Below are 14,130 nucleotides of genomic sequence, written 5' to 3'. Positions count from 1 at the left end.
AATTTTATTTGAGAAGTAGTAATTTGAATTTTTCCCTTTGCAATTTTATCTGAGATGTAGTAATTTGAATTTTTTCCCTTTGCATCTTGCTTGGGCTTGAGTTTGTCTAGCAGTTTGCCAATCAATTGGTCTATGTCGAATAAATGTTCTCTTGAAGTCATTGTTATTCCCTCCCATGATTGAGTGTCTTTGATTAATTATAGATGACTTTTCTTCAAAATTCATAAAATGTTGTTCCTTTCACATTTTTCCTGTGTGCCACTGTTTCCATATATTCCAGTTCTCTTTGCAATTATAGTGATTTATTTATGGTCGAATTATCAAGTCAAATAGGCATAAATTTGTATTGGATTCAAATGGTTTATGCATTTTTTTCTTATTTCTATGTGTCCATCTTGGTAAAGTGGATTAAGACACTCGTTTGTATTGGTGCAGTGGTTTATGCATGTTTGGTATTTAAATAGAATATGAGTTTCATAGCTTGGAAAATTCTTGGGCGTATGCTAATTTCTTCATTCTTTTCTTTGCATGCACTTGCCTCGGAGTTCAAATGGACTCCTTCCCCTTTTGCATTTCATAAACGGGCCAATAAGGCCTCTCTTTCGAGTCAAGCTCCGAGACCAAGGTCAAAGTCGGTCATAGCGCACGGATATAAAGAGTCGAAAAAAGAACAAATGAGTTCAAAACCCATATATTAAAGCGGCCAAGAGATTTGAAAGTCTCGACTTCCATTTCATTTATTTATTTAGTCATTTATTATTTTTGTCCTTATTTATTTAGTTATTTATCTGTTCATTCATTTGGTCCTCGAAGACAAAGCTGTATTTAATACAGATAAAAAGAGACTCGATCCAAAAGGGGCTTGAACATATAGAATTCAGACAGGTGAAAACGGGTCAAAAGCCTGACTAGATTAGGTCTGGGCCGACGGTTTGGGCTTAAAAACCTAAATCATCACTTCTCCCCTTCACCTTTTTCTTTACTTGTTTACGTGCTTTCTTGAGAACCTAGTTTAATCCTTATTCAAGTCGCCTAAAAATTGGTTTTGCATAAACACCAAAATATTCCTAAAATCACTTTCTTTTCAAAAAAATCAACTTTTTTCAAGGTTAATCAAAGACGATTTTCAAACAGTCCGAATAACCGCAAGTTAGCAGACGTTTTAGGTGCCTAACACCTTCCTAAAACCTTAATAGGAACCGCTTATCTAGAATCTCTAACTTAAAATGATTTTCCTATTTTGAATTGTTTGAAATAACTCCCTAAAGGTTTCTTAATTCCTTTTCAAAATTAAGTGGTCACTCTTTTCAAAAGTCAAAATTTCCACAAAACAGAAATGGTGTCTCTGCTGGGGATTTTTAACTAGGTTTTTATCAAATGTTTGATTTTGTCTTTTGATTAACTATTTTTGTGTTTATGTTTCGATTCTATAAAGCTTAACTATCACATCTCATGGTATATTCCTGCATTATTTAAACTGTTTTGGGGTTTCGTGGATGTCCTGGCCCTTATTGTTCAATTCCAATAATGTGCTGCAAAAACGAACGGCTTATTAGCACATAGGTCATCTGATGGCTGTTTGTATTTTCAAACTTAAGTTGTCCGCTTGAGAACCAGTGTTCAAACCTACTCTAGACACCTAGGATAGAACGAAACAAAAACCCTATTTTAGGCATGAGTCTAGGAGGACCCAATACCCAAGCGGGGTATTGGGCCCATTTGAACACCTGCCCTGCGTCTATTGACCCCTAGTCAATTATAGACGAACCATATTTATGTGTTGAAGAAAATATATGCCTGTCTAATTCAATCCATTATCCTTTGGGAGTCGAGAAAAAGCTTGATTTGCTTACTTTTATAAGAAGAATTGAAGCAAGTTGAGTAAGAAATTGATCGATTTGGGAGGTTGCATCTAAGGCACAGTTTGAACGTCAACGGATGTAACCAATATAATAAGTGGACGAAGCTAAAAATTCGAAGGCTGATAAAAGAAGCACCTAGGAGTTAGTATTTTCTTTCCCCTGTGTGGGAACGTGCCTTCTTTCATGTTATTTCTCTTTCCCTAAAAAATTATATCCCTCTTTTATTATATTTTGTAGGTATTTATGCCCTTTTAGTGTCTATAAAAGTTGGGGGATAATGGATTGACCTTAAGCAAGCATATGTTTTTCTTCAAAAATCGTTAGGCCCGAACCCTTGGCTCAAAAGGGTCAGTCCAGTTAGGATACACATTAGTATAATGTTCTTACGTGATATAATTGTATTATGTGTTTATGTGCGTTTGTTTGGATCAAAGACAAATTTATCCGCTATGTTCCTGTGGATTGATTTGGCTATGACACAAAAAAATCTACGTGGGTATTTCTTGTCGAGTATTTTGCATTGCTTATCACATGTGGAAACTAACACATTTACCTTTGAGTTGTTTTACTTTACAAATAATAGAAAATTACACTGTGTTGAAATAAGCTGGCAGAACATCCTTACTTCACCTGGTCAAAAGCGCACAAAATCCCATCCTCTGACCATCATTCAATAATGACTGGAACTGACGAAGAAAATACATTGACCATCAGGGACAATGTAATAGCAGAACAGAGTGAGATGATTCCAGAACTCACAAGAAAGCTAGAAATGCTTCAGGAGGAAATAAATCGTACTCGAGATTTGGATAACCTAGCCATCACTGTCAATGCTCCCGCTCCAGGAGGACATAGGACTCTCAAAATCCCTCCTCTCAGTACACCTATTCTCGGGGATCATCCAAATAACACATCGTCCGTCTCTGCCCCTTCACTTATCCAAAATACCAACCGTGAAAATAACCCAGATGCTTACCATCCATAAAATCCAGCCCTCTCCCCACAAAATCCTTCTCCGAATCTATAAATTTCATTCCCAAATCCCTAGAACCCATTGTTAAATCCATAAAATCCATCCCCAGATCTACCAAATCTGCCAAATCTATCTCCGAACCCATAAACTTCATTTCTAAATCTGCAGAATCCCTCTCAGATCCTACCAATCTACTCTCAAATTCCATAAAACTTTTCCAATTTCCAAAACATTCTCCCCACCCACCAACCAACTTTCTTTTATCCACAAAATCAATTTGCCTTTCCAAATCCTTCTCATGTCATCATATCCCCTGACATCTATAATTCCCTTCTAATCCTGAGGTGGACCATTACGAGGAGAGGGAGAAAGAGTGGAAACCGAGCATAAAATAAAGTTACTAGCTATGAATGAAGAGATCATGAGGATCAAGGAATCTCATGGAGTAGGGAATAACGACGGGTTAGGTTACGATGATTTATCTGTTCACCCTGGAGTAGATCTACCAGAAGGGTATAAGGTCCCTAAATTTGAAGCGTTCGATGGCACCGAAAATCCAATGGCCCATCTGAGAAGGTATTATGATCAAATGGTGGGAGTAAGCAAAATGAGGCATTGTTGATGCTCTTATTCAGCCGAAGCTTAAGTGGCGAAGCCTTAGATTGGTTCACATCTCAAGAATTGAAAAAATGGACTAGTTGGAGGGCATTGGCCAAAAGTTTCCTTAATAGGTTTTCATTCAACATTGAAATAGTCCCTGACCGATATTTATTAGATTGGATCAAGAAAAGGAATGATGAGTGTTTCTGAGACTATGCCTTCCATTGGAGAAAAAAAGGTGCCAAAGTACAACCTCTCATGTCTGAAGAAAAAATGGTGTATGTGTTCTCTCGTGCTAAGGAGGGGGAATATTATACAAAGTTGGTATCCGCAGTCTGAGCAACTTTTGCAAATTTAGTAAAGATTGGGGAATCATTAGAGGAAGGCATCCGACCAGGAAAACTTGCCAAAACCCCAACATTAGCTGAATCTTCTGCATTCTCAAAGAAGAAAATAGAGAATGTGACTGCGGTCTCTACTTATTTTGTTGATAAATTGAAGAGGAAATTCAAGTCTAGGAATTTTCTCTCCTCACCACCGTCACCAAATTTTCATCCTGTATTCTACGCCCATCCCCTCTATCAAGCTCCAATTTCAAATATTTAACCCCAGTGCCAAATTCCGCAGCCAAATTATCAATCTCATGTTCAAACTATTCTTCCAAAAAATCAAATAAATGTCTAAGAGCCTCTAAAATATCATCAAATACCTCCTCCTACTAATCAAAATCAGTATAACCACCCACGTGTAAGCCTTAAGAAGAAGTCTCCCAGAAAATTCACTCCATTGGCTGAAAGTCGTACCCATCTCTTTAGAATATTAATGATGGATGGTTATTTACAGCCTATTCCACCAAAGACTACCAATCTCTATTCTTGATTGTTTCATGCCGATCAAGTCTGTGCTTATCATTTAGGAGCTCCCGGGCATAATACTGAAGATTGTATCAATCTGAAACACAAGATCCAGGACTTTATTAACTAGAAGATCATCACTCTTCAGGCGCCAGCACCAAATATTGCTAGTAACCCATTGCCTAATAATGATGGAGCCACGGTTAGTATGATCGAAATAGCAGGCGAACGGTTATCTAGCGAGACAATTACTAATATGGATTTATGAAACTCCAAAAAGATAGAAGGAGTGGAAATGATAGAGAAAGTTGTGGCTGCCTTGAGTAAGAATTCAAAAAGAATTATTGAGCCTATTATGGTCCTGCAAAGAGCATTTAAGCGTGGAGTAGGATACCAACCAATAAAGGAAGATGAGATCGAAGATAATTCAAAAGAGAGTCTATTTAGGCCCTTGATGCTCTTGTACCAGTCATTTCCCGTACATGAGATGTCAAATGATGATGGTCTCGGGGATGGGATAGGAGACCTATTCGAAGGATGCCATGCTCTACCAGATGATTTCCCAAAGTCCTGTAGGGTGAAGAAGATTGCATCAGAGAAGGCCTTGCAAAACTGGACCTCCACTCCACTCATAACCCATCACCCATCATGGTAGATTAAAAGGGCAATTACTAATAGTTTTTAAAATTGGTGATGATCTGGAGGAGGCCTTGTGATCCACCCTTTTATGTCTCAAATTTTTGTTTCGTGTTTTACAACTTTGAAAAAGGCATGGGCCCACATTTGTGTGGGTCATGAGCCATAGTTTTTATTTATTTTACAAAAGGCCTCCCTTTATTTAAGAAGTTATTTTTTAAAATATGATTATCTAGCATAGTTTATTTTGGGACAATAATTTAAAAACCTACCAATATCATGTCATGTCAAGGGTTAGACGAACAAAGCGAAGGAAATAATGATGAACAGAAAAGGTGATAAGGAGCAGTTAGTATTAGATACAGAGGAATGTGAAAATCAAAAGAAGCCCAATCTAAAGGAGCCCTAATCCTACCTGAGATGGATGGTCAATAGTGGACCAAACCAATCAATTCTGATGTGGTAAAGGGATATTGTGCTTGAAAGATGTTATAGTTTTGTTTCTTGGTTTATTTGTAATCGCTTTTATAATAGTATCAATTTCATGATGTGTAATTGCCTAGAACCCCTTCCCTTTATGTATGAACTACGTGATGACCTAAATTCTCAAGAATGAGATACGTAGGAGTCCTATGTCGGCTTCGGTCAACCTATTAGATTTTTCTATATATCCTTAGCATAGTATTGAACTAAGGGATACGTAGGCTCCCCAACAGCTCGGTCATATAACCCCAGGAAATGAAAACTGGGGAAGAATTTTTGAGAAGGAATCTCAAAAATTCGTAAAAGGAAGATCGCCATCCAACAAAGAGAACAAAGACCAATAAAGACTTCGGATCCTCTCGACTTGTCATCATATCAAACTACCTTAAACTGGGGTAGAAATTTTGAGGGAGGCCTTAAAATTTCCACCAAATACTGGAGTATATTTCAAAATTCCTTGGCACTAGAGGTCGAAGTCGAGATTTGAGAATCACCACCTGTGATAAAGTCTAGGTAAACTAAATCTTTTGCTATGACGAAACCATTTGTAGAGCCTTCCAACAATGATGATGAGTTCTGAAACTCCTCCATCGGATATAGTCAAAACTAAGAGGATACATTCGTTGAGCTAGTACATGACATGACTGACAGAGATTTTCGAAAGCTTTTATAGAAACTTTTGAAACTATTTCCTACAAATAATACTACTTTTGAAAAATCTTTACAAAATTTTTTACATAGTGATTGCCTAGGCGTTTATAGGAGCAGGGAGCCGAGGTGGAGGTACCAACATGGCGGAATACCCAAAAGATGGTGTGGAGCAAACAGAGAATCGAAGAAGGTCAACACGGAGTAGTTTCACTCAAACTAATCATTTTTCTATGGATGTAGGGACCAATAAACAAAAATAAGAGTCTCTTTCAAAAATCCCCGAGAAAATTAGGAGACACACCCGAGCACTAATGCTCAAGAACGGTATTTTTGGGTAGCCCTAAAAATGGGTTTAATACCTATTTATTAAGGACCCGTTGAATTGTCCATCTCACTTCTTAAGATCATGGAGGACAAACAAAAGTGTCTTGTCTTCTTTATAAATATTGTATTTAGAGTATTTCTAAGAAATAGTCGCTAGCAAAAGCGACTTTGTGTCTACTAATCATCTACCTTGAGTACAGGTACACGTAGAAAGAAAGACCCTGATAAATAATTTCAGGTGAAAGTATTTTAATTTACCAGAAGGGCCATTGCATATCATTGCAAAGAGGCACATTGCATATAATTGCCAAGAGGGCCATTGCATATCATTACCAAGAGGGCCATTGCATTGCCAAGAGGGCCATTGCATATCATTTCTAAGAGGGCCATTTTATATCATTGCCAAGAGGGCTATTTAATATCATTACCAAGAGGGCCATTTCATATTATTGCCAAGAGGTCCATTGCATATCATTGCCGAGAGGGTCATTTCATAATGTTGTCAAAAGGGCCATTGCATATCATTGCCAAAAAGGCCATTACATATCATTGCCAAGAGGGCCATTTCATATCATCGCCAAGAGGGCCATTGCATATCATTGCTGAGAGGGCCATTGCATATCATTGCCAAGAGGGCCATTCATTTCATCGCTAAGAGGGCCATTGCATATTATTGCCAAGAAGGCCATTCAATATCTATTGACATGCGAGACATAAATTATAGAATTGAGGATATCATAAGCATTTAATATCCATTGAAACGCAAGACATGAACCCTGGCATCGAGGATATCATTATTTTATATCTGTTGACATGCAAGACATAAACGCTGGCGCCGAGGATGTCATAAGAATTTAATATCTGTTGACATGCTAGGCATAATTTTCAGTGTCAAGGATATCTCATCATTTTATGAATCAATATCTGAATGCATCAAGAGCACATGATTTAAAGGGACGCCTTCAAGTCAGTGCCTAAAGACGGATGATATATGAGATTTCCTAGAAATTGACAATTTGAGGGTCATCTATAAGTCATATTATTTGAAATAAGATAGTGTGCAAGATCACTTATGAGTTGATAGCTTGTAGGTCATCCATAAGCCACAACAATATCCTAATCGGATAGTGTGCAAGATCGCCCAAAAATTAATAGTTTTAATGTTACCCTTAAGTAGCAACTAAATCATTACCAGAGAATATGCGAGATTATCAAATTGATAAGTCCAAGGGTTCTCTATAAGCCGCGTCATATCCAAGATCGATTATGTGCATGATTACCCAAGGACTAGCAATTTGAGTGATATCTTTAAGTCATATTGTATCCAAGGTTGGATTATGTGCAGAAACACCTGAAAGCTAGCGATTGGAGGGATATTTGTAAGCCATCTCTTATCCAAGGTCGGATAATATGCAGGATTACCTAAAAACTAGAAATTCAAAGGATATCTGTAAGTTGCCTCACAACATCAAGTAATGAGCAAGATCATCCAAAGATTGACAATTTAAAGAAAATTTATAAATCGATCATCGTCTATAACCAGAGAGGTTATCATTCCACACGCAACTAGTGATATAGGTAACCAAAAGGGTTGCCATACCAGTACAATATTACACGATTCTAGGGACCGTTCTGCATAAAGTATCGCCGATGTCCAAAAGAGCCACCCCACTTTGAAGACATATACAACTAACAAATGGCATAATTATAGAACAACCAAGAGGGTTGTTGTGTTTGTTGTTTCCATTTATTTCATTCCAAACAGGTACATGAAGAGATGATTCCACTTTTTAGGCCACAACTCACGTGGAGATATGGTAAAAGACTACATACCTCTTTCATGAATTATATTTAGCACTAACAATTTTTGCTTGAAGCATTTTCAAGAGCATGCGAGAGGATGAAAACCTCAAATAAAAACCACAAGTGCGGATGACTTCAGAGAGGATGCAACACAACGTGGAACTCTTTCTTAGAAGCAAAATGAAACATAGTCTAGATAGGGCTGTCAAACTCTCTGGATGCGAGCTAAAGGATGATTGCCACCACCATCTAACCACACTCCTATTATAAGGCATGTGGTTATTTTCAGGATATTCTGGTTTCCGCTTCACCTTTAGGATATTTCTAAACTCATGTCGAGGGTAACTTTCTTCTTTCTTCAAATTTGGGTGACGACACACTTAGAGTTTTGGAAATTATGTCTAGGTAAGTTCTTGTCTATGGATGTAAAGTATCCCACATTCATTTTTAAGAGGTTACAATTCTCTTTTCCATAACTCGATCAACTTGTGACTCATTCCGAGCCAAAGATGATCTAAAATAAAAGACTATCTTTTCTACCAAGTGAGTCAAACTACAAGCAGTATGATTTTTCGAGTCTTAGGGATATGTAGGCTGGGATCTATGTAGAAAACTCTACTGCATTGTAACCTCCCTCAAATCCCTTTATTCCCTAGTTTCTCGTTTCATCAAAAACTTCAAAACCGAGATAGCTAGTGAATTTTCTAAAAATCGTGCTTTAAATCAAGCTTTATGAACTACAAGTGGCATGAATTCTCATGTAACTTGAGATATGTAGGAAACCTGATACCGAGGTTCGTCCATAACTCCATGAAACTCGTGCGAAAAACCAACCTCTTTCAGATTTGAATTTATGGTCAGACAAAGATTAAGAGTGTCAACCTCCCTTTGCCCAGGGTTACTTGCATCTACCGAACCCAAAGGGAGGGGGCAGTTTTTGACACTGAATTTTTGCCCTCCACAACTACGTTAAATCTCGAGTTTCTTCAATTTTCAAATAAAATCACAAAATTATTTTTTCCAAATAAATGTATTTTAAAATATGTATTTGGGCTAAATTTTTTATAATTATATATTTTCATTTTTAAATATATGAGATTGTATAAATAATGTCATTTAAATGAACATTCTCATCAATGTATAATTTTAATTAAGGATAATCTTTGAAAATAAATGTAATAATTAAAATCTTGATTCAAATATAATGTAATCTCAAAAACAATTTATTTGGATAAATATGTTTTTGATTCTATTAAATCAAGAAGCTTAGGATTAAATGACGTATTAATTTGTGTCCAATTTCGGTTTAATTTGTCCAATCTATTAAATTTGGCTATAATTGAAATCAAATTGGCCTCAATTGCAATGCAATTGACTAATTGATTTTCAAATTGGCTAAAATTTAAATGGATTCAGCTAATTCTTAATTCAATTGGGGTTATCTATTAAATAACCCTAATTCCAGCCCATTTCTTATCTTTAATCACCAGCCCAAATTCAACCTAACCACAACAGCCACCAACGGCCTAAATACATAACCAACCTGACCCAACACCCTTATCCTTTTGTTCAACACAAGAACAGAAATCCCAAATCACAACTTCAACAACCAACCTACCGGCGGACCGTTCTGAACCAACAATGACGTGTTTCCTATATTCCTGCTCTCGATTTCTCAGAAAGAAGCCTCAAACTTTCTAGAAAAGGATGAACTGGCTCTCCCAATGTGTCATTCCAAAAAATTTCAGGATAATGGTATGAATTTGTTACATATTTGGTGGATTTTTATTGGTTCTTGAGAGAGTTGGTTTGGCCGAGAATTTTATTAGTCCACCTGTCACAAATTTCTCCAAAAAATCCAAAGTTGGTACGATTTGAGCACAAAAATGGGTTGTAGGAGGGATACTTAGTAATTCAAATTTCAAAATATCTTTTTCTAAAAATCCCAAAAGGAACCCCAAATTCGTTTTCTATAAATAGACCACTGGGGTTACTATTCGAACGGGAATTTTCTAAAGAAAATTTTTTGGGATCTGAGGTGTGAAAATTTCAAGGATTCTTCTTTTTCTTTTGATTAAAAGAGAGGAGGGGTTATAAAATTTTATGGAATCCAAAGAAAAAAGAGGGGAAAATTGTTTTGAATGGAGAGACTTCTTTTACAACAAAAAGTCCTCTTTTCTTTCTTCTTTTGAAGATTGGTCGATCAGTTGGGGATCCTTTTTTGATAACACTGATTCTCGGTGGTGACTATGAATCTGACACTAGCTCGTGATTCTGTTTTTTTACCCCAAAGGAGATGAACATATTCTCATTCTTCTAATCCCATCATTTTCTGCTTTATCCCCCTTTCTTTGTAGAATGACTTATCGGTGAATGAGGTTGGGATTGTTTGCTTTAGATGGATATGATGTCTTTAGGACTTGTTTTAGATCATTGTTGTTATACATGAATCAGTGTTCATGTTGTACATTTTTTTAATTTGGATGCTTTAAGTAAACTCCGTGTTTCATGTTGATGGTGCTGATTAGCCACCATTTTATATTATGAAGCAATATATATGCATATATTGTTGAAATTCCGCCTCTTATTTCTAGTTTGTTATTTGGATTCAGTGTCCCTTTAGCTCGTGTTGGCCTAAATTATGCTCTCTCTCAGTTCTTCATTTCGATCCCTTTGTATAATGCTTTGTATTGGCTTAATCATACTGTTGTTGAAGACCACCATTTCGGCCTAACTTTCCTATTCATAGTATTGTCAATTGCATTCCAACTTATTTTTTTAAAATACAGTAAAATATCCTTCTTGCTCTGTGATTCTTACTATCAATAAGAATTTTGGGTTTGGTTCAAAAATGATGGGTGTTGCGTCCGACGACTCCTCCATGACACATTTGATATATAGAAGATCCTTAGGGCGTGTCAATGGAGGAGTAGGATGAATTTGGAATGTTTGCTTTTCTTTGCCTACTTTTGATTAGATTTGTTTATTGCGGTTAGTGATATTGCACGTTTGAGTCTTTTCCAACAAGATTTTGACTAATTTCAAGCTTTCATTCCCCTGCTTTCTCACGCTCTTGTAATTGTGTATGTGGTCCCATAGTTATAAAAGTTAATTTTGTTGTCTGCTTTAGCATGATTGTGTTTCAGAAAAATAGATGTTTTTCCAAAACTAGTAGCTTGGTTACTTAAACGATCTCGTCTTTTGTCTCTCTGGTAACCGTGTTTATAGTCCTATTGTTATAAAAGCTAACTTTGTTGCCTGTTTTAGCAAGATTGTGTTTTAAAAGATAGATGTTTTTTCAAAAACTAGTATCTTGGTTACCTAAACGGTCTCATCTTTTGTCTCTATGGTTTTATAAGGAACTAGGACTTTTAAATTTTATTTGAGAAGTAGTAATTTGAATTTTTCCCTTTGGAATTTTATCTGAGATGTTGTAATTTGAATTTTTGCCCTTTGTATCTTGCTTGTGCTTGAGTTTGTCAGGCAGTTTGCCAATCAATCGGTCTTTCATTAATTATAGATGGCTTTTTCTTGAATTTTATAAACTGTTGTTCCTTTCACATTTTTTCCGTGTGCCAGTGTTTGCATATATTCCATTTATCTTGGCAATTATAGTGATTTATTTATGGTTGAATTATCAAGTAAAATAGGCATAAATTTGTATTAGATTCAAATAGTTTATGCATTTTTTTATCATTTCTGCGTGTCCATCTTGGTGTAGTGGATTAAGACACTTTTTTGTATTGGTGTACTGGTTTATGTATGTTTGGTATTTAAATAGAATATGAATTTCATAGCTTGGAAAATTCTTGGGCGTATGCTAATTTCTTCATTCTTTTCTTTGCATGCACCTCCCTCAGAGTTCAAATGGACTCGTTTCCCTTTTTTATTTCATAAACGGGCCAATGAGGCCTCTCTTTCGAGTCAAGCTACGAGACCAAGTCCAAAGCTCGAGTTTCTTCGATTTTCAAATAAAATCACAACAATTATTTTTTCTAAATAAATGAATTTTAAAATATGTATTTGGGCTAAATTCATTATATTTACATATATGAGATTGTATAAATAATGTCACTTAAATGAACATTCTCATCAATGTCTAATTTTAATTAAGGATAATCTTTGAAAATAAATGTAATAATTAAAATCTTGATTCAAATATAATGTAATCTCAAAAACAATTTATTTGGATAAATATGTGTTTGATTCTATTAAATCAAGAAGCTTAGGATTAAATGAGGTATTAATTTGTGTCGAATTTTTGTTTAATTTGTCCAATCTATTAAATTTGGCTATAATTGAAATCAAATTGGCCTCAATTGCAATGCAATTGACTAACTGATTCTCAAATTGGCTAAAATATAAATGGATTCAGCTAATTCTTAATTCAATTGGGGTTATCTATTAAATAACCCCAATTCTAGCCCATTTCTTATCTTTAATCACCAGCCCAAATTCAACCTAACCATAACAGTTACCAACAGCCCAAACACATAACCAACCCGACCCAACACCCTTATTCTTTTCTTCAACACAAGAACAGTAATCCTAAATAAAAACTTCAACAACTAGTCTTACCCACAATCTATTCTCAACCAACGATGACGTGTTTACTATATTCCTGCTCTCAATTTCTCAAAAAAAAAAAAACCTTAAATCTTCTAGAAAAGGATGAACTAGCTGCCCCAATGTCCCATTCCAAAAAATTTTGAGATAATGGTATAAATTTGGTATATATTTAGTGGAGTTTTACTCGTTCTTGATAGAGTTAGTTTGGCCGAGAATTTTATTAGTCTTCTTGTCACAAATTTCTCCTAAAAATCCAAAGTTGGTACGATTTGAGCACGAAAATGGGATGTAGGAGGGATTTTTGGGAATTCAAATTTAAAAATATCTTTTTCTAAAAATCCCAAAAGGAACCCCTAATTTATTTTCTATAAATAGACCTTTCTGGTCACTATTCGAAGGGGGATTTTATGAGAAAATTTTTTTGGGCTCTAAGGTGTGAAAATTTTAAGGGTTCTTCTTTTTCTTCTTGTTAATAGAGCTGAGGGGTTAGAAAATTTTCTGGAATCCAAAGAAAGAAGAGGGGAAATTTTTTGAGAACGGAGAGTCTTCTTTTACAATAAAAAGTCCTCTTTTCTTTCTTCCTTTTAAGATTGGTCAATCAATCAGGGGCCCCAATTTGATAACACTGATTCCCGGTGGTGAATGTGAATCCTACACTAGCTTGTGGATCTATTTTGATACCCTAGAAGAGGTAAACACATTCTCGTTCTTTGAATTCTATCATTTTCTACTTTATCCCCCTTTCTCCGTAGAATGACTTATCTGTGAATGAGGCTGGGATTATTTTCTGTAGATGGCTATGATGGACTTAGAACATGTTTTGCATCGTTGTTGCTATACATGAATCAATGTTCACATTACAGTTTTTTTTTTTAAATTTGGATGCTTTGAATAAACTCCCTGTTTCGTGTTGATGGTGCTGATTAGCCACCTTTTTATATTATGAAGCAGCATACACACATATAATTTTGAAATTTCACCTCTTATTACTAGTTTGTTATTTGGATTCAGTGTCCCTTTAGCCCGTGTTGGCCTAAAATGTGCTTTCTCTCAGTTCTTCATTTTGATCCCTTAGTATATTGCTTTGTATTGGCTTAATCATACTGCTGTTGAAGACCACTGTTTCGGCCTAACTTTACTATTCATAGTATTGTTAATTGCATTCCTACTTTTTTTTTAAAATACAGTAAAATATCATTCTTGTTCTATGATTCATACTATCAATAAGAATTTTGGGTTTGGTTCGTAAATAATGGGTGTTGCATCCGAGGACTCCTCCATGAAACATCTGATATATAGAAGATCCTTAGGGAGTGTCAATGGAGAAATAGGATGAATTTGGCATGTGTGCTTTTCTTTGCCTACTTTTGATCAA

Source organism: Capsicum annuum, chromosome 8, assembly GCF_002878395.1.
Source record: "Capsicum annuum cultivar UCD-10X-F1 chromosome 8, UCD10Xv1.1, whole genome shotgun sequence".
NCBI classification, from domain to species: domain Eukaryota; kingdom Viridiplantae; phylum Streptophyta; class Magnoliopsida; order Solanales; family Solanaceae; genus Capsicum; species Capsicum annuum.
Note: the sequence above shows the minus strand (reverse complement) of the source record.